The sequence below is a fragment of the Dreissena polymorpha genome, chromosome 2 (assembly GCF_020536995.1).
Source record: "Dreissena polymorpha isolate Duluth1 chromosome 2, UMN_Dpol_1.0, whole genome shotgun sequence".
NCBI classification, from domain to species: Eukaryota; Metazoa; Mollusca; class Bivalvia; order Myida; family Dreissenidae; genus Dreissena; species Dreissena polymorpha.
The window spans coordinates 55,342,665-55,365,674 of record NC_068356.1 but is presented as its reverse complement, the minus strand read 5'-3'; the positions used below and the strand labels follow the sequence as shown (position 1 = coordinate 55,365,674).

Below are 23,010 nucleotides of genomic sequence, written 5' to 3'. Positions count from 1 at the left end.
GTGATAACAAATAACAATACGCGGAACACGAGATATACAAATAACGTCAGCATTAGATTAGCATGCACACTTTTGACACACCTTATTGCACGAGCATTTATCATGTAGAATACGTGTCAAAAAGCGATACAAGCAAAGTCATATTGCTAAAATAATTATGGTTAGTCATCGTTAGTGTTTAGTTCGCATCAGGTTATTAAATGCAGTGGTTGTGTTGTCTTATACACTTAATAAAGATAACCATTTTTCTATTAAAACTTGATCGCTATTTGTTCTGCCCCGCTGTGCCATGTTTTTGATAAGGCGTGGCCTTATTGCGTAACAACTGCCGCGTAATCTCACTACCGATATCCCATTAATATGTCTATTGAATTAAAAATAAGAGTTATAACGTCCATGGGACCTTCAAAAGCAAGAGCAAATGATTTTAAGATTTTTTTATTCAAAGGCACGTGATCAGTTATGTTAAACACAGAAAACCAAAAATGCAACAACACATATCATACATCAACAAATTCAATATATTTTTAATGTATCGTTTTGGTAGCAGTTTGGGCGTGTGTCTACGGAGCGGGAGTCGAACGTTACTTGCATGGTTAAAGGACCTAGTTTAGTTAAATCGATATTTATGAATTGCATTTCAGGCAAATTGCCGGCAATAATTGATAGGACTATTGAGTAGGTATGTTTATCATTAAGGTGTCGCATTAGTCAGATCTTCCTGACCTTTATTCGGGAGAGATAATAATATACAACAAACACTTTACTTGTATCTTACTAGAGTTACCTTTTTGTATTGATATGCATGTGCGAGTATGGATATAAAATTTCGAGTCGTTAGAAAATGACAAAAATATAGAGAAATTCGTTAACGACCTAACGTTGTATATCATACTGTGCTAAAAAAGTTCACAGGACTAACACCCCACGTATTCCGTACCTCTGTTAAGATATTTGTTATGGTATTTCTGTAATTAGACACATTCAAGTAAGGATAGTAACCTATGTTATGATAAGAGACAGCCAAAATGTCGGAAGTCATATAGTAATGACCATATATGGTTAATGCATCTTCGGTATGAACACTTTCCTGAACACGAAAAACATCCGAATGAAGTTAAGTGCAACACAATTTTAACAAAGATTCAAGTATTATATATTGGAATGATACGCCTCAAATATGTTCTGTCTGATAAGTTGTTATTTTAAATTTGCAAAATACATTGTATTTCATGTTGAATTATTATATAAAGAAATTGAGGCACCAAAAATAAAATTTCGAGATAAGTGTTATTATGACTACGATATGGTCTAATTAAACAATTTAACTTAATTACATTTATTGTTAAACAGGACAACGCAAATTTCAAACACAAATAAATACCAATGAGATCTTAACCTTGAAACGGTAAGTGCAAATTAAAAAATCAGGGCATACCATTGGGACTTAAGAACTACACAACCACGCACTTGATCCAGATTTTTTCACAGAACAATTACGTATAAATAAATATATATCATTAATTTCATACATGTAGTACCACAATTCAAATCAAACTGATATGTAGGTTAGTACTACATACATGTTTTAAAAGGATTTGATTTACATAACCTGTCATACAGAAAATTAGACAATCAAAGTTAAAGCTATTTATGAGTAGCTCTAAGAATATTTAGTATAATAGTACATGTGTACATGCACTTCAACTGTTGAAAAACAAAGCCATTGATTATTTCACTTTAAATAATTCAAGTCACCTGAAAGCTGATAAAAGGACTGACTGCTATCGAGGAGGTCATATTTAATCGTGTAATTATCGGTCATTGTCATAACTTTGTGTTTTGGCTGAATAGAGAACAGGCATTTGACATTTGTTTAATAGTTAACGACCATATATTGTTCCGTTATAGATATACATATCAACACATTTCAGAAAACAACACAAATAAACCTATTTTTATTTGTTTGTGTTAAAACAGAGTTGATTTTCTTTTAAACGGAAACTCATTAAATATGAAAACAGGATTTGTCGTTTATATTTTATTTTTGGCGTGCTTTCAAGGATTAAGTAAGTAAAAACTATATTATAAGGGCACAATTAAAGCTTCATAAAACGATTATATTGTTCATTAATGAAAGACTGCTTGTTTGGCCTGAATTGTGTGTACTAATTGTTTTCTAGTAAGTTGTGTCACAAACACTGTTTGTTGCTTTGAACGAGTGTTTACCATGGCGTTACAATGGCGTAATTCAATTATAATTAAATGTCAATTCATTGTATATTTTGCTTTAACAATTTCTTCGATCTTCATGTTTTATTACAGGTGCGTAATATTTTTTTCTTGGCTGGACAAATTCTATTTAACTAGTATTCTTTAGCAATACTTTGTATTGAACGGTTCTATGCGTTAGTTTAAATCAAGTGTTGCTTTGTTTAATTACTGTTATATGAAAAACGTTTCTATTATGGTTATAGTTCAAACGTTAAGGTTTCGTTTATTTTACAAATGGAAATATGCTTTCTCTTAATATGTGACATTACGAGTTTATTAAATAAGTCAATATAAAACATATTCTTCCTGTGTTGTGTTAACCTTCTTAACGGCATTATTATGCAGACGTATTTTACAATTTGGCATTTACTCAGGTCACATTTTGATTATAAAACAAGGATAACAAAAAAACTATTTCATAAATGTACAAAGCAGCCACGATTATTTGTTGCGAAACAGTTTGTAAATTACGTATTTCATGTTAATGTCAAAGTAGTCTTGTCCACTAGTATTGTATTACTTGTATTACTGTAAAACATAACACAAGTGCACGTACATAATTATACAATCACCATTTCCAAGACGCCTGACCAGCCCGCCGTTCCTGTGCCAACTTTGGCCCGTTCTGCAGATGTCCTCAGTACGTAAATGGTTGTTATACATGCCCGGCTTTCTGCCCATCAGCTGCAGGTATGTGATATGTTCGTGCAGATTGGTAATGACATTATTATGAAAGATATGCTGGCGTGTATGTTGTTATATGATTTTACACTTTTGCATATCGGGCTATATTCGCAGTTTTGAGTATGTAATATGTCTGCAACAAACTCCATTGATTCGTTGATTAATAGTGTTATCTTTTTCTGAATGTTCATTAACTTAGCATGAAACTTTATGCGCTGATGGATTCAAAATTATTAAGCCCTATCTATAACTTTTGTCCAGCTGTCCAGGGTCAACTTGTTAGAGAGCACTCTATGTTAGTCATTATTTTTGTATGTTTCCGTTATAAAGATGTTTAAGTTAAAACCTATCCTTGCCTATACTACTGTTTTGTACATTTCTAATTAATAACGTAAATAACTGTGTAAGATTAATAAAGCTTGTAATAGAAGTAAAATCTAGTTGACATTGTTATAACATAATTTGTGATACAGCACTGTTTGTTGATTAAACGTTGAGTAGCTAAGAATTGAACAATACAAGCAGTTATAATATTCCAAATGGGGATGTTCATACAAAGGTGATTAATTCTTTGCAGGTTCAGCTTTCCATCCAGACGTCATGTCCGAAATACATACCAATCCACCAAGCACACACGGTACTTCCGGTACTGCGCAGACTCAAGCCTCTTCTTATATCCCGTCGTCGTATTCAACTAACAGCCCCACCAGTCATACCCAATTGTCAAGTACTTTCAAATCTGTACAAACACCAGCGACCAGTAGTTCTCCGTCCACACAAGGAAGTGGATCATCTTCCTCCGGCAACCATAAACTTGGTAACATATATAACATATCAAACGATTAACAAGTTAATATATTTGGTATTCAGTATTCTACCGAATCTTCGGTTTGTTAATAAAGAAATAAGAAACTAACATTATCAGGAGAGCAAGTTTTGTTAATACCCGCTAGTCTTTTACTTAAATCACGTGACCATTCTCCTGTACAATGCAGTACAAATGTTTTAAACATATTTAAAAGTAAAGGAGTTCGTAAATGCATGTCGAAGGCACACTTCAATCGAGTTTGCCCTACATTAGTAAATAATGTATTTCATATACTTTATGACTGAACGCTTTCCGCCGAATAAAATATTCTTAAATATGATAAACTCTGTACTTGTTGACGATGCTGCGAAGCAGCTCGTCTAAGCTATCATACCATGAAAAAATTCTTCACAATGGCGACCTATGTAAAAGACCGAGCAAGTCCAATTGAGATAGCTCGATTTTTCTAATCGGCATACCTCGCTGATTATCATCTATAAAGGTATAGGAAGCTCAGCTATAAATAGGAAGCATATTCTGGAAAAAAGATTTAATAATAGTTTGAAAGCGTTAATTTTAAATCGGTTATAATTGATTCCATTAAATGTTTATAGATCAATGAAACAACTATGCATTTTTTTTATTGTATTTGGCATTTGTCGTGATTCAGTAAATAAATTGCGAATTAATACGTGCATAATTAATTTTCAACGCGACCATGAGTGTTAAGAAAACTAAATATTTTCGAACCTGCCATTTGTAAAAGTTGTAGCGACTATGATATATAAACAGCATTATAGCCGTATGACAAATGTGTAGATTTAGTTAACCTTGCCATGTGTTCATGGGCAAACTCACGTATGCAAATGCTCTTACGACTATGTGCTCATACCTACTTTCGGGAATCATCATGAAATTATTGCCGTACTTAACGAACAAACATACCTAAGCTTATTGAATTAGAGAGAAACAAAATTCAAAAGAGAAAAGGTATATGTTCATGCACATGGGCATGTGCAATCACGTCCGTACACATATCATCATTAACTTAGGAAAGGAAACAACGAAACATAAAGCTTGGTATGATATACATGTGAAAGTAAAGAGCATTGTGTAATTAAAGAGCATGTCAAGATTAGAATTTATATGCTGAAACGTAATGTTATAACCCACAAATGTTTTACTTTAACATAACTTTTTTTTTAAAGATAAGTTGTACTGAAAATACACGTCGAATATCTTTTTAAAGATATTTCTTGTTAATTTGATCTAGAATGTAACCCACCTCCCAGTTTCGCTGAATGGATCAAGTTGCCCACGGGAACTACTTCCCCGTACCCCCAATTTTTTTTCCGTGCCCTACATTTTTCGTACCCAATTTTTTTCGTACCCAATTGTGTTTTTCGTACCCAAAGTAATGCTCGTACCCAATATTTGTTTGTACCCATTTTTTCCTACCCACATTTTTTTCATAACCAAATCTTTTTTCGTACCCAATTTTTTAGCATAATTTTTTGTACCCAAAATGTTCGTACCCATTTTTTTACCTACCCAAAATTTTCGTACCCACATACACAATTGTGGTGATGTAGATAAACTTATATAGATGCTTTTATATCAATCCTCTCCAAAGGCATCGTCACACCAGTACTGTCAGTACTTTGATTTAAAATGATTTGAAGTATTGTGTTTTGTACTACGGCGATAAGTACAATTGAGCTCGGTAGAGAACGTGATCCAATCTTGTTGTCAGTGCTGCGGTCTTCTTTGAATAATTGTATTCATTTTATGTTGCAATTTTTATACAAAATCAAATGATATAAGATTATTCTTAAACTGTTCAACTGTTAACATTGGCGGGAATTCAAACCCCGTTAATAAAAAAAAAGTGTTTGTGAAATTGTGACAATATCTTGACGTAATTTTTAACTTCATTCGGTCAGCGTTCAAATTTTTGGTGTATCTTTGCAGTATGTCCCCCATTACCGTCCTGTCTAGATGTCACGAAGATAACATATGATGACAATAATTGCGCTATGTGCTCCAGCACAGGTAGATATACGAATTATTGCTATTAAAGAATAGGACTTTCCTAAAATGAATACTTACATATTGTATTTTGAAAAAAAACTTTATGAAAACATAATGATAAACCATATATCGATACATGTTCGGTAATGGTCTTACATCTGTATGTGCAATATGCTGATAAGATGAAAATCAATTTCATTTGTATATAATGCATTAGTTAAACATATCGAGAAATAATGTATACGAAATGAATACACACATCAACTCATTGTTTTAAAGGTAAAGCATGTTATTAACTGCTTACATGTTGTGTAAAGAGATACACACTAAGTTTTAAACATTTAATGATACATCAAACATTTAACTATTGCTTAATCCTGTGTACAAATTAGGCGTTATGGCAACTTGACACTGGTACATCCATTTCTACAAAAAAAATCATTTATTAACAGGAAACCATAACCGACCGATCACCAATACAAACGGCTGTCCACCCGTCAGCATGCCGATGACAGATTGCCATATAGATCGGAATGGATGCTTGCTTTGTCAGGGGTCAAGTACGTTAACTTCTTTTGAATGCATGTGTGTAGTAACAGCAGACGCATTCTGAAGATTTATTTGAATCTTCTCGCTAAGATAGTGACATTCCGTTTGTAATCCAACGTGTATTTAAATCGGTAACGATGTTCTTATTTTTAGTGGCAATTAATAAGACTAAACCTTTAGCAGTACTGTCCTTAGACGTTTACTTAAAAATGAGATTTAACCTCGGTAGTATGGTTAGTGGTTTGACATAATATAAGTGTTAACATATTTCATTTTATGCTTTCATGTGGTGTATCGAGAAACACTAGTGAATTAAAACTAATATTTCACTGTTTTAAACAGTGAGCATTGACAGTGAAACTTATTGATATTTTTCATTGTTTGACCGCAACTATTTTTGGATATGTTTGGTTTCAAAATTGTAACCCCTAATGTTAAAAAGGGCGGCTACTCTGCATTAATTGTGTATAACAACACACGGATTAGCTTCCTTTGAAAATGCAACACTAAGATTCACACAAAGTATCTTTTTTGCAAAAATCCAATTAAGGTGGAAAGTGTTGTCCCGTTCCGACTGCACAGGCTTATCTTTGACGAAGCTTAATGCACATGCATTAAACCCCCTTCTCACAGATCAAGGCTCAAATATAATCAATTTTACCACACTCATATACATTGTAAGGACCATAATCATGATACTGTAGAGCCCAATGTAACGGTAAAATCATGGTTCAACGAATTAGCCCCATGACGAAAAAGAAACTATTTAATATGTAAATGGACGATGATGTGATTGTGGGAAAATGTAATGTATTTAAAGACAGCCCAAGTGAAAGATACAACGATATTTAAGGCACATACTTGTATTTTAAGGGAACATAGATTTGATTATTAAACTATATAGCATGTTTAAAGGACGTCTAAATGTCGAAATAATTGAGCTATGTTGTAATAATATTAAATTATTTAACAATCATATAATTTTGCCTTAAATAAATGGGTGTTTAATGCATGGGCGTAAACTGTAAAACATGTATATTTAAGTGTTCTTATGTTCGATGCGATATTTTACATTATTTTTAAAGTGAATATAATCTTAATATTAATCGGTCAATTATAGTGTCCTTTCTCTCAAATACATGCTATAAACAACACCGTATTATTAAGAAAATAGTATATAAAAAACGTTAGTTCAATTACAAATTGATATTTTATATTATTTAACGTGTATGTGTTTCGTGTGGAATTTAGAAAAGCAGTATCAACGCACGACGACTTTTTTCTAATAATTTAATATACAATTGTTACCAGATGTGTTAGATTTTTCAGGACAACATGTTTTGAAATATTTGCTTTGCAGTTGATGGCGTAGTGGTGTTGTTATAATTCAAACAAACACAATTCTATTTAATAAAAAAAAACAATCCAGATCAGTGTGAACAGGATCTCGTTATAGATATCAGAGTTATATTACCATGGTTGTCACTGGCCCGCACATATGTTTGTATACGCATAGTTTTCATTCATATTTGGTGAAATATTAAGCATCTTTAAATGATATACAGCTGGCAAAAGTGTCTCCCAATGCCAACATAATAATAACCATTCCTTTAGATACACAGAAAACCATAAAGAATTATGCCATTCTTTGATAAAATATTATTTCATTTTAAAACATCTTCGTTTATCAGCGCTATCTCCTTATACGAAAATTGGGTTGATCATTGTTTTTCACTTTGACGTTTGTAGGCCGTTTTGCTATACGGCCATATTGTATGATAAGACTCGTTCTGCCAATCTCAACTCAGAGTTGTCGTTTCATGCTCTCACATACAATCTCTGCCAACACAAGAAAATCCTACCAGATTTGGTAGGTGATATTTAAATATTTTATTATGAATAGAAGTATTATTATTCGTATCTGTCTTGAAAATAGTGTATAAGTTAACCCATGTATGCCAAGTGGACTCTTCAATCCTTCTTAATTGGATCAATTTATTTCCAAAATAAGGGATGTCTTGTATATTGATTTATATATTTTTAATATTTCTTACAGAAATTCCTGTAGCAAACAGCGCAGACCCAGATGAGACGCCGCGCATCACGCGGCGTCTCATCTGGGTCTACGCTGTTTGTCACGGCCTTTTTTCTAGTCGCTAGGCATAAATGGGTTAAGGATCATAATTAAACAATAAATAAACTGAATAAATAATAGTAAAAATAAAAAATACAAAAATGGGAAATTATTGTACCGCGTGTCGCGGCTATCGCCACGTGGTTGGAAGGGATATGAATGCAAGAATTTGAAAAAAACAAGCCGGTTCCATGCACATCTCTGCGCGAAGGTTGTCGTTCCGCGAAATCGTTTCTACGGAACCAGATAATAAGTGCATTGTGAGCCATTTGTGTGTTGCGAACTGTAACCATTTTGGATAAAGATATCCAATGCGGTTTGTAATTTTATACAATATAATATCCACTTTCGTTAACACATCCACAAACGGATATATTTAACCAAAGGTTATCAATTGCATAGGCTAAATATATACATTTTAATACAAGTGTATGATGGGCGTTACATTTCCCGTCTTTGGAGTATTCAACATCCAAATGTAAATGATCTTGAGTGCACAGTTTTTGCGCGTGATTTTTTTGAGAAACAATATCCTTGAACGAAATCAATGCATCTTGAAGATTTTGAATCAAAACATCCTTGACGTAGTTTATGTCCGTTTAATGGGTATTTTTTTAAGTGTCTATACTTATTATAGTTCAAGAAAAAACAGTCTAGCTGGCGATTGCAGGGGCACTCTACCGATGTTTTAAACTTTTCGCATACATTTTCTTTAGGAATATAATTTATAAATGAATATCGAATACATACTCATATATGAGCCTCTCTCTGTAAAAACCGTGTTAATACATGAACGCAAACTGTCGTCCCAGATTTGTCCGTGCAGTCCACAAGGCCATGGATGACATTTCCGTCTTAACTAGATTTTCATTAAAAGCGACGTTCTTTAAACGAACGATTCTATAAAGCGGAAAGTTTTGCCCCTGTTAAGTCTGTGCGGACAACACAGGCTAATCTAGAACGATACTTAACGCACATTCATGAACACTAGTTTAACAAATAAAGCCAGCTTTCCCAGAGCAAGACTCATTTTATGAAAAGGGAGTTAAATGTATGTGCGTAAAGTGTCGTCCCAGATTAGCCTGTGCAATCCGCACAGGCTACTTAGGGACGACATGTTCCGCTTTTATGATATTTTGACAATACAGTATATCCTCTTTTCACAGAGCAAGGCTCAAACAAATGTGTTTTGTTAATGCAATTTTAATGGTAACTTTTAATTCATATTACAAACTCTGAAACGCCCCCTTTAAAGTTCAAGGTTATGTAGAATATATAAATACGCCCGAGTATTCTGGCCAGATCAGTCCTTCACAGATTGACTAAGTGTGCAGGATATACAAGTTGATACTTTCACTGGTTTTTATTGTGTGCGTTGCCGCCATCAATGCCAGAGGTAAGGCAAATTGCATTTATGAAATGATTTTGAATATCGCTCTAGGAAAAGGTGAATTAATGTGTGTGCGTAAAGTGTCACCCAGGATGAGCCTGTACGGACTACACAGGCTCATCAGGGACGACATTTTCCGATGTAATTGTATTTGCTGTTTAAAAGAAACATCTTCTTATAGAAAATGAGAAAATCCAGTTACGGCGGACAGTTTCGACCCTGATTGGCATGTGCGAACTGCGCAGGCTAATGTAATACGACACTTTAGGCAAATGCATTAAGCCACGTTTTCCCAGAGCGAGACTCGGTTCTATGTATAAAAGTATATCGGACGTTACACGACTCGCGTATATCGAACGTTACACGACTAGCGTATATCGGACGTTACACGACTACCGTATATCGGACGTTACACGACTACCGTATATCGGACGTTACACGACTAGCGTATATCGGACGTTACACGACTAGCGTATATCGAACGTTACACGACAAGCGTATATCGGAGGTTACACGACTAGCGTATATCGGACGTTACACGACTAGCGTATATCAGACGTTTCACGACTAGCGTATATCGGATGTTACACGACTAGCGTATATCGGACGTTACACGACTAGCGTATATCGGAGGTTACACGACTAGCGTATATCGGACGTTACACGACAAGCGTTTATCGGAGGTTACACGACTAGCGTATATCGGACGTTACACGACTAGCGTATATCGGACGTTACACGACTAGCGTATTTCGGACGTTACACGACTAGCGTATATCGGACGTTACACGACTAGCGTATATCGGACGTTACACGACTAGCGTATATCGGACGTTACACGACTAGCTCAGTTCTATGTATACGCTTATATCGGACGTTACACGACTGGGGTATATCGGACGTTACACGACTAGCTCAGTTCTATGTATATGCTCATATCGGACGTTACACGACGAGCTCAGTACTATATATACGCTTATATCGGACGTTACCTGACTAGCGTATATCGGACGTTACACGACTAGCGTATATCGGACGTTACACGACTAGCGTATATCGGACGTTACACGTCTAGCGTATATCGGACGTTACACGACTACCGTATATCGGACGTTACACGACTAACGTATATCGGACGTTTCACGACTATCGTATATCGGACGTTTCACGACTAACGTATATCGGACGTTACACGAGTAGCGTATATCGGACGTTACACGACTAGCGTATATCGGACGTTACACGACAAGCGTATATAGGACGTTACACGACTAGCGGATATAAGACGTTACACGACTAGTGTATATCGGACGTTACACGACTAGCTCAGTTCTATGTATACGCTTATATTGGACGTTACACGACTAGCTCAGTTCTATGTATACGCTTATATCGGACATTACACGACTAGCGTATATCGGACGTTACACGACTAGCGTATATCAGACGTTACACGACTAGCGTATATCGGACGTTACACGACTAGCGTATATCGGACGTCACACAATTACCGTTTTTGTTAAAAACCCATTTTTGTGGGCTGATAAACAATATGTCAGAGTTTTGATAAGAATTTATTCTATTTTATATTGACCGAACTATAAAAATTCATTGATAATAGATAACAAATCTTATTCGTCTATTTAAACGATTTTTATAAAAAGGTAATTTGACTTTTTCGATTTGTAACAATGTATATTTATGTATGAAAGAAATGACAACTGTATTATACAATAATGATGCTCGTCGTATTTGCGAGTGTTGCTGTTTGCATACACTTAATAGACCAAAATGTAATTACTGAGCAAATGCAATTAAACAAAATCAAAGACTAATATTAAGAGTGCACTAATTTATGATTTAACTATTACATTGTGTACATCACTATTCGACTATATTATCGGTAAGTAAACAAGTTGACCTTTGTTATTTTACGAAGACGAATATAATAAATAATAATGATATTTAATTTTGTGTTAACTTAATAACGTAATTCATTTACTTTAAGAGACATTCCTAAAATCAGTTTGTAAAGAAAATAAGTAAACGAAAATTTACAAACAAAGTGAGTTTCAAATTCAGACATTTTAAAACTAAATTAAATATCATCAAAAATTTATTAAATGGGCATCGGTCATCGATTAAACGGGATTTAATGCAACTGCGTAAAGTGTCGTCCAAGATAAGCTGTGCAGTCCGCACAGGCTATTCAGGGGCGACACTTTCATAATGAACTGGATTTTTGCAAAGAAGATACTAGCTTAAAACGAAAAAATACACAAACAGCGGAAAGTGTCGTCCCTGATAAGCCTGTGCGGATTAAACCTCCTTTTTAAAAAGCATGGCACATTAGCATAATTGTATCCTTGCTTTGGGATATTGCATATTTATATATAAGCCTCGTTATGTGAAAACACGGTTTAATGCATGTGCTTCAAGTGTCGTTTAAGTTTAGCCGGTATATGTGCACAGTCTAATTTGGACGACACTTTCCGCTTAAATTGCATATTTCGTTTAAATGAAGTATTGGTTTAGCAACAATCTAGTATTGGCGGAGAGTGTGGTCCCAGATTAGAGTGCGGGTACTGCACGGGCTAATATTTGACGACACTTTACGCACATGCATTAAACTCCCTTTTCCCATAACATTGTTCAAAATATAGTGTATCCAATCTCCGAATTAGCGTTCTATGTTAATCAAGCAGTTATCTTCTCCAATCTACATCAACATGTTTTCCTGATTAAACAAATCGCCTCACAACTTTCCGGTACGACTCAACTACTTGTACTTTACTTTGCTAGTGTCGGTATATTTGTAACAGCGTTCTTATTGTTACAGGTGATGAGGTGGATGAGGCCCTCTACGACACGGATGACAACCTGTCGACGGGCCTAGTGTTCCTACGTGACTGCAAGAGACGCAAATTGGTGAAATACGCCCGGAAATGCGATCTAACGGTCACCAGAAGAGGGAAATGGTACATCGTCAGTGTAAATATTCTGCAATTTGACATATACTATATACGGGTAAAATAACCATATTATGTTTTTTATCTTGACTCGCATTTAGTAAAAACTTAACGTTTTAAGTACCTAAGGTTAAAACAATTTTTTTGGTACATTTGTACAAGCAAAGTATCACTCTTGACTTAGGAGGTGGTAAAACAATATTAAAATCGAGCAGTTAAACAATATGTGTTGCTCGACAATCATCTATCGAAATGGTTAAAGTTATAGAAAATTTAATAAATATTTACATTCTGAGAATATAAAAAAATAAACAGTTCTTTATGAATTACCGATTTTGAATATTGGCGCAGATGTTCGTTTTCTTTTGAAACAATATTTGCTTATGATAGTGCACACTCAGTAAGGTTTTGATGTGTGAAGACGCGTTTTTGTGTTGTGTACGGGAATTACGAAATTCAGTTGAAAAATGGATTAAGTGACGTGGAATTTTTATATAGTTATTGAATTACAGTTGACTTAAAGCATACTGTGGAATTAATTGTATGCTATCGAAACTCATTAGACTGCAAATCAATTTTTTCCCATAGACAATAGCCTCGTCACATGCGGGAAAATTACCAATTTTACCTGTTGTGCGTATGATAAAGGATAATGCGAAGATCGCTCAAGGACAATGGCAAGTAGTTACATGGACATCTTGTTAAGCCCATCGCATCCGATGGGGCCGGCTGCTACGCAAGTACATTGGAGCGATGATTATTGTGATAATTATGACGCGCTATCGCAACAATCGTTCACGGAGCTAAAACAAGTCCCGTTAAACTACAATAATTCTACCGGAGAATGCCCCATCAATAATACGCAATCAAATCTCGAGGGTACCGCACTAGATTATGAAACGGACAACGAGCCATCAATGACAGTATGTAACCATGAATACTATACACTTCTCGAAAACGTCCTTTCAAATCTTCCAAAAACGCTCTACATTGGCAAATTATTGCAACTGTGTGACAAAAAAAGATGATGATATATGTACATATAGGAACATGCTATACAAACATGCATAAACATTGCCACTCTGTCCTGCCGGATCACTTATGCAAAGACGAACAACCGATCAAGAGAAAAGTCATACAAAATATGCAAATGACTGTTATGCTCTCCAACATTTCATCGAAAACAATTACCCGAAAATGCTGAAAGACACACTGAAAAAAACGCAAACGCAACTTAGTAAAATGAGTACATGTACGACCAACACGGCTCAAATGCATATGCAAACGGAAATAGCGTCGCTACAATCTAAGCACACTATTTTGCAACAAACAATCGTGGAAATGAAACAAATGCGACTTAAGGACCTTGAGTTCACAACTCAATTATCATTAGAATTGATTGAAATGAAGCAGCACTGCTGAAATCTCGCCGAAGCATCCAACCGTACAAACACTTATCACGTGAACATAATACAAACGTTGAAAAATGACATGGCTACACTTCGACAAGAAATAGAGCAACATACACGTGCATTCAATAAGAAGTAAACCATATCCCCGACGTTGTCAAAAACAGAAGGAACCACTCATTCTGATATCGCAGAACGAAACATTTCCTGTCCAGTACAAATACCACTCGCAAGCGACCACACGCAAGCTAACAAGCAAAAGCAAACTTACGCAGACATGGTGCAATTATCACCGCCGAAGGGACATGCTATACCTGTGATTGTCAATAGACAATATAACCAAGACACCACATTATGTGTACAAGATACAACAGATGAAAATGTTTTACCTTATCAAACGAAAATTGTGACAAAACCAAAAGTATCGAACAATTTTATACTCGCAGTCGACAATAACAATATGCATAATGAACACAGCTCAAAACCATACACACGTGACGCCAATAAAGAAAACCTGGAAACACCGATATTCCAAAGTGTTCGCCCAATCCACGCACGCCGTTACTACATTGGTGGCATCTCAGAAAATTCGAACTACGCTGGCATAAAAGCTTTCCTGACTGAAAAGGAGTTGAACCCGAGAAACTCAAATTAATAAACACTAACCGCGGAACTTCAGCTGCTAAAATATCATTCTATCAGAACGATTGGCAACGAATATAGAAAAAAGACTTCTGGCCGAAAAACATTTATTGTAGACGCTGGTACTCAGAACAAAAATGGAACGCATTACTCCATACGGAAACCAAAATGCAGAATAGTGCATATGACGCAAACATTCAATTGCCTCCACCGATACCCAAACAATGGCTGTAATACAATCGACAACTCATTCGTACAATGTTCTCACATGGAACGTCCGCAGGCAGCCTCAGCCACCTCCTTGATAAACACAGTGTAGATATTGCAATCGTGACTGAACACAAGCTGATGAAAAAATCTCAACACTTCCTTGAAACAATTCATGCAAACTACACGGTACACTCCATCTGCGAAACGGAAGTGACCCCACTATCTAGATGCGGCAAAGGGGGAGTCGGAATATTATTTAAAAAGAAATTGTCCTTCTCCACCAAAACCATCAGCTTAACTGAACACAAAAACATATGCGGGGTTAAAATATGTTCTGAAAAATCATTACCAATCTTTGTGTTTGCAGTATATATGCCGCCTGTGAATTACGAAATTGAAGAGCATATTGAATACATTGTTTGTTTGCAAGGACTCGTAAACCGGTTTTCCAACGAAGGTATCATTCTCATATGCGGTGACATGAATGCCGATATCACGAGTGATAATGCGATGAGTACGGATCAACGTTCCACACGATTACGGGAATTTTTGATCAAAAACAAATTAACGGCTTTAAAAACAATGAGCAAACGCAACTTCACATTTAAACCAACGCAGAAAACACTAGACTATGTGATAATTGGTGATTGGCAAACTGATATCATAAACTACAATAACATAGTAACCGAAGACTGTTGCTCAGTGTCGGACCACTTCCCTATAAAAACTGTGGTGAAAATACCTGTCACAAACTTTGACATTAAAAGTGATGATGTAATTGCATGGAATAAATGTACCCGTTTGAATTTAAACAACTATGAAGAGCTAGTAAAAGCATATCTCTCGTGCATTAATACATGCCAGCTACAACCACATTCGACAGACATTGAAAATCTGTACGAGCATATAGTCAAATGTATGAAAAGTGCATCTCAAGCTTTGCCAAAAAGCAAATTTTACAAAAACGCTAAACCGTATTGGAATATCTCTGTTAAGGAAGCCCACAGTGAACAACGCCGAGCGAGAAAACATTGGATCGAAAATGGAAAGTTACCCGGCAGAAACAATCCGTACTTTAAACAATACAAGGATTTAAAACGAAAATTTATTAATTTACAAAAGAAAGCCATAGCCGATACAAATGAACTGTTCTACAGTGAACTAAACACGGCTGCCGATAGCATGGACATGCGTACTTTCTGGAGAATGGTTCGCTTGAAACAAAATAAAACAAAAGAGACTATAAATGAAATAGAAAGCGGCAGTGGTACCATACGAAACCCAAATGACATTACAAGTACCTTCAGTTCATATTATGAAGACGTGTTTACTCCTAAATACTCAAACGTTCATAAAACCTATCTTCATGCTGAACTGGACAATAAAATACAAATATTCTCGCAATCAAATGACTTTTCGAAAGATAATTGCCTAGCCAAGGACGTTTCAATTAATGAAATTGCGGAAGTAGTGAAAACGCTTAAATTGAAAAAAGCACATGGACACGACAAACTAGTTAGCGAGCACCTAATACATGGCGGGGATTGTTTGCTCCATTATATCAAAATACTGTTCACTCTGATGTTACAAGCGACGTATGTTCCATCTGGGTGCAAAATTGGAATAATTATCCCAATTCTCAAGGAAGGGAAACCGAAAACTAAATGCAGCAGCTATCGCCCTATCACACTACTTCCGGTTTTATACAAACTCTTTGAAAAACTTCTCCATTGAAGAATAAGCAAGTGGTGCATCGACAATGAGAAAACATTTCCGAACCTTCAACAGAACGCCTACCAAAATTAACTGGGTTCGATCACCGTGTCGTTCAACTTACAGGAATGTATATATTCCAATATGGAATACGACTCCTCCTCGCACGTGGCACTGCTGGACACTTCCGGTGCATTTGACAACGTCCTTCACAACACATTATTTTTAAAACTACTAGAATTTGGAATAAAAGGAACAACGCTGCGGACGTTAATAAATTGCTACACGGACATAAAAAGCGCAGTTTGCGTTAACGGGTTACTTTCAATGCCATTTCTGGTGCGACAGGGAATCAGACAAGGCGGGGTCTTATCAACTTGGCTGTACCTCCTATTTATAGACAAGCTTTTGTGTGATCTGGAGTTATCTGGATATGGAACCACCGTTGGCCACCTGCAAACCGAAAATCCAACCCTAGCAGACGATCTCACGCTCATTGCAAGCAGTGCTATATCATTGCAGCGCCATATAAATATTGTAACGAGATATGCGAACACATGGGGATATAGACTTAATGAAGACAAATGCATGTATATTGTCTGTGGAAAGAGTAGAGTTTTGCCACAGACTACAGTTAAAATCTACAATAAAATACTGCTCCCCGCAGAATCAACAAAACACGTAGGAATAAAGCTTCACAGATCGCTGAAGTCGTCACACGCAGTTGACGAACGAATACGGACAGGTCGATCATCGGTGTATTCCCTTATGACAATAAAGGAAAGCAGATTCGACATTAATCCGCTGAAAATGGCCAACATCGTGGATAAGGTATCCATCCCCACAGCACTGTACGGTTCGGAACTCTGGGCAGCACTGACGAACTATGATGTCCTTACACTAGAAAGGTTTCTGAGATTTGCAGCAAAAATGTGTCAAAATTTGCCAACGCGCACAAGAACCGACATGTCATTAAGCTTAATCGGTTGGCTACCAATAATTGCGAAAATTGACTCAAGAAAACTGATGTTCTTCCATAAACTTTGTTGTATGAACAGTAAATATCTCACAAAACAACTATTTGAATACCGACTAGCGCTTTTTAATATCCGGGGCAAATCATCACAGCAAGGGTTTATACCAGACATTTAAGCAGTAATGGAAAAGTATAGCCTTTTGAACCATTATACAGTTTATCGCGATTCCAGTATTATCCCTCCTAAACTGACGTGGAAACGCATTGTAAACAATGCGATCCGCAACTATCACACTTAGCTGTGGACAGTGCGCGTCACAGGGAGCCCAGAATTTGCGCGATTTAGTGTCGTCCATCCTCACATCAGGGCCGCTCGCATCTGGACCGAAACGAGGACGCCTCGCGAAACATCGGAAGCCTCGGCAGCCGTGCGTGTCCTAATAAACGCGCGGTAACAACCTTCCGGAAATAATTGCAGACACAGTGGTCACATAATCCTAGACAGCGACACTCATGCCATCGCCTCGTGTCAAAGATTAATAGACTATAGACTGACAATCCTACGAGCGTGTAACATTCTACCCAATACAAACTCATATGATATGGTGACACTATTGCTATCAGCGGCAAATACCCTCGATGACGAGACAACCAGGAGTATATGTAACTTCATTCATATGTGTGTTACGTAAAATTAACTGTAATGTGCTTTAAAACAAACAGACGTCTTGTGGATCTCTTTATATATAATATTCATATGTTAAGTATGGTTTATGTAAATAGTACTTGATTCTATATTTATATATGTTAATGTATATTTGCTGCTTTTTATATTGTATGTTTCAAATCACTGAGAAGTGGAAATAAAGAGTATATATATATATATATATATATATATATATATATATATATATGTGGTTATTTATAAGCATCGATCTTAATTGTTAACATTATAAAACGCGAGTAAGCCTTTTCATCGATAATTAAGCAAAGACGTTTATTATCGACATAAAGTTTAACACTGAGTTTTTAATTCACAGGCCTTTGTGGTGTAGTGTTAGAGAGTTCACCTTTGCTTCTTTATGTCCCGGATTTGATCCCCAGGGAAGTGTATTATAATGCGTTGTGGGGCGGTGTGCGTGTTTGTTATGAATCGGTATTTACCTTATAATACTATTCCTTCGACCAAACAAGCATATCGGCCTTAATCTTGTAAAACTGATCCTAATACATGTGCATAAAGTGTCGTAAAAGATTAGCCTGTGCATTTCTTACAGGCTAATCAGCGACGACACTTTCCGCCTGTGTAATATTTTTCGTTTAAAGTAAATTTATTTTAAGCGAAAATTAAGTTAAGCCGAACTGCAAAGGCTAATCTTTATTGCGTTTAGCCCAGTTGTTAATTTGAAGGGAAACCAAACAGTACAACGTGTCTCTTAAATTGTAGGACCCCGACACTGACAAGCGAATCACGGCCATCCCGCGCAAAGTCAAAAACAATCGTTTGTGCCGGAGAATCATCAACCGTCTGACCGCTGGCTGTGAAGGAGGTATAACAACCACTGAACCTTCTATTCCCCAGCCATCCGCATACTACGGCGAAACAGAATACTACAAACAGAACGAAACATCTGAAAACGATGCGACGGCACAATTGTACGAGACCTACCAATACAAAGATTACTAAGGAATTCAATATTTAAAAAGCCTCGCTCTGGGAAAACGGGGCTTAATGCATATGCATATGCTAATCAGGGACGTCAATTTCCGACTATAATTAGTTTTTGGTAAAAAAAGAAACTTTATTGACACGAAACGCCCCATGTACGCGGAAAGTATCGGCCCTGATAAGCTTTTGCAGACTGCACTGGCTTATTTGGGATGACAGTTTACGCAAATGCATTAAACACCGATTCTCCAGGGCAAGTCTCAAACGAAGATGATCTATTGAAAAGCACGATACAGTTGAATATCATGAGATAGTATTATAGTTGCTAGTGTTCTTTCGTTTTTTCTAAAACTGCCTTACTCGATTAAAAAATACGCCTCATATACGTCTTTGCAAGATGAACAATGTTATTTTAATAATTAAGCAAGCTGTTGACTTACCATTCTTTTGTTAGAATACATTTCAAAGCATCGGAAAATCGTGATACAATGTATAAACAAATCCTTATACAGAGTGTAAGTAAATATATACATAAAGTGTATGTTAAAACTGCTGTAAGTTTGTATATGTTTACCAGTATAATGATTACCGTTAAAAGAAAACATTACTTTTAGGTTTTCTATAAATGTTGAGTTTCTCTCCGGGAAACTTGGTTTCATGAATGTGTGTTAAGTGTCCCATTTCGCAAAGGCTAATGAAGGACGACACATTTATGCTTTTTTCGTTTAAAGGAAGTCTCATCTTTCCGAACATATAGTTAAGGCTGAAAGTATCGTCCCTATATAACCTGTGCAGATGCACACGCTAATGTGGAACTATACTTTACGAACGCTTATTTGAGTCGTGTTCAGTGCAATCCGCACAGCCTTATCAGGGACGACACTTTCCTCTTTCATGTCATTTTTTTTAAATGAAGTCCTTTCTTAGCAAAAATCCAATTCAGGCGGAAAGTGTCGACCCTGATTAGCCTGTGCGGACTACACAGGCTAATCTGGGACGACACTTTACGCACATGCATTATGCACAGTTTTCTCAGAACGCGACTCATTAGACCACCCTTCCCAGAGCGAGGCTTACATACTTACACGTTCCACAGATGTAGAAATGTTTTATTTTACCAATATTGGTTACATAAACGTTCCACAGATCATGTAGAAATGTTATATTTTACCAATATCGGTTACATAAACGTTCCACAGATCATGTAGAAATGTTATATTTTACCAATATCGGTTACATAAACGTTCCACAGATGTAGAAATGTTATATTTTACCAATATTGGTTACATAATATACATCCTGGCATTGTGTTTTTAAGTCAGATAAAACATTAACTGTTGTCTTAATCCACAATTAAAACGAAATCGATTTTTTATAGTATTAATTGATGAATCATCAAACACGTTATTTATTATATATTTTCAATGGAAACGCTGTCATAAAACCAGTTGATATATGCGTGTATATATTGAAACTAGCCAATAGTATTTAAGATAAACACACATCTTAAATGTATATTTATGTTGAATTTGTCCGAGTCATGTGTTCTTTTATGTTTGCGACTAGACAATTTCAACTCGGAGTTTTCTCAAGGTCATTATCAGATAAGAAATGTATTGTATAACGTGTTCCCTCCGTCGACTTTAAAACGAATGCCAACATGACCTGCTACATATACGCGCGTGTAAATACACACCGGTATATATATATATATGAGTCGTGCTTTGTGAAAAGGGGGTTAAATGCATGTGAGTAAAGTGTCGTCCCAGATTAGCCTGTGCAGTCAGCAAAGGCTAATCAGGAACGACACTTTCCGCCTGAACTGGATTTTTGCTAAATAAATACTTTCTTTAAACGAAAAATACCATACATGCGGAAAGTGTCGTCCCTGATTAGCCTGGGACGGCACTTAACGCACATGCATTAAACTCCTTTTCCAAAGATCACGACACACGCCTTTTCCTACGCCATATCATACTCGTCTGATATCACAGTCATCAACCATATATTCTCTATGTCACTAACATTAGTTGAGATGCGGTCTGCGATAACGGGGCTTAATGAATGAAGGGAATTGTAGTTATAATTGTGTGAATATGGCTCATGACTTCACAATGTTTTTGCGTGTACGATATGTCATCAAAATATTTGTGAAATCATAATATGAGCCGCGTTCTGAGAAAACTGGGCATAATGCGTGTGCGAAAAGTGTCGTCCCAGATAAGTCTGTGCAGTCCGCACAGGATAATCAGGTACGACAATTTTCTCTTTTTATTGTATTTTTCGTTTAAAGAAAGTATCTTATTTACTAAAATACAGTTAAGGCGGCCTGTAGTTTCCCAGCTAAGCCTGTGCGAACTTGGCAGACTAATTTCGGATCACACTCACGCACATGCATTAAGACCAGTTTTCCCAGAACGAGTCTCAAATCATTTTCGATTAACTCCAGTGGAACTCCCAGAAAAAAAATTCAAATACTTTACACATTTTAAGTATTTACCACAATTTGTGTTTCTTTTCTGATTTCAATGCGTATGTTTTATATTTTTGTCAGCAAGATATGCATCACTGGGGATTCAAACCACTTGACAACTGTATGGACAATTTTTGAAGCACATTTGATTTCTAACAGCTTTTTCGTCTCGAATTTCGGACTGTCAAGTGGATAGTTTTGCAAAACATCCGAAAAAGAAATTGACATTAAAATCAAAGCCTTTGAAGTGTTTTGTCGGTGTTTTTTATGAACATGCAAACATTGATTGGCAAATCGTCATATGTATGATTAACAATGCTATCATACACATATGCATAAGCCATTTTGCTAAATTCAACAACATGTTTTAAAATGTGATAAGTTCGGACGATTTTACAAGGAAAACATTTTTCTCAACTGTTGTGATGAATTTACAATGTACAAATAAACGTTGGAAAAAAACATATCATTAACTGTCAATCGTGTCAAGTTTTCTAATTAAAACGTAAACTCAGAGCGGTCAAAATATGTTTTCTTACAGTGTAGTATTTTATACCTGAAGCAAATGACCTAAACAACGACTTAATGTTAAGCTCGTTTGTAAACAGCTTTTAAGTGTTGATGGTCATTAGAGATATACAATTTGAGCATAGTTCTGAGAGAACTGGGTTTGATGGATCTGCGTTAAATGTCGTCCCAGGTTATCCTGTGAAGTCTGCACAGGCTTATCAGGGACGACACTTTCCGCTTTAATATAATTTTGCGTTTAACGGAAGTCTCTTCTTAGTGAAAATCCAGTTTATGCGAAAAATATTACCCCTGATGAACGTGTGCGTGCTGCAAAAGCTAATCCGGCACGACATTTTACGCACATGCGTTAAGCACCGTTTCCCCAAAGTACGGTTAACAGAAAGTGCATCACGTTTGAAACGGTACGTTGCTTTTGTCGAAATCTAACTTCGGAAACTCTGTTTTCCGAAGTTTCTTGTCTTTGAGCGAATTTAACTTTCTTAGAAATAGCGAGATGATACTTTTTCATAGCAATTATTTGAAGAGGACAAATCCATATTTAATTTGAT

General features: G+C 36.1%; 1 protein-coding gene and 2 long non-coding RNA genes across 3 annotated transcripts in view; 2 read left to right on the top strand and 1 right to left on the bottom strand.

The window, feature by feature from the left end:
- LOC127867116 (uncharacterized) overlaps positions 1-23,010 on the bottom strand; it is a 168,808-nt gene that overhangs the window by 104,602 nt on the left and 41,196 nt on the right. The window lies entirely within an intron of this gene.
- LOC127867128 (uncharacterized) lies at positions 2,202-6,491 on the top strand. Its single transcript, XR_008043304.1, has 4 exons — positions 2,202-2,964; positions 3,536-3,775; positions 5,738-5,818; positions 6,250-6,491. It is a non-coding gene; the product is annotated as an uncharacterized LOC127867128 (long non-coding RNA).
- On the top strand, positions 9,796-22,313 carry LOC127867135 (uncharacterized). The gene is made up of 3 exons (XR_008043310.1): positions 9,796-9,876; positions 12,710-12,861; positions 19,237-22,313. It is a non-coding gene; the product is annotated as an uncharacterized LOC127867135 (long non-coding RNA).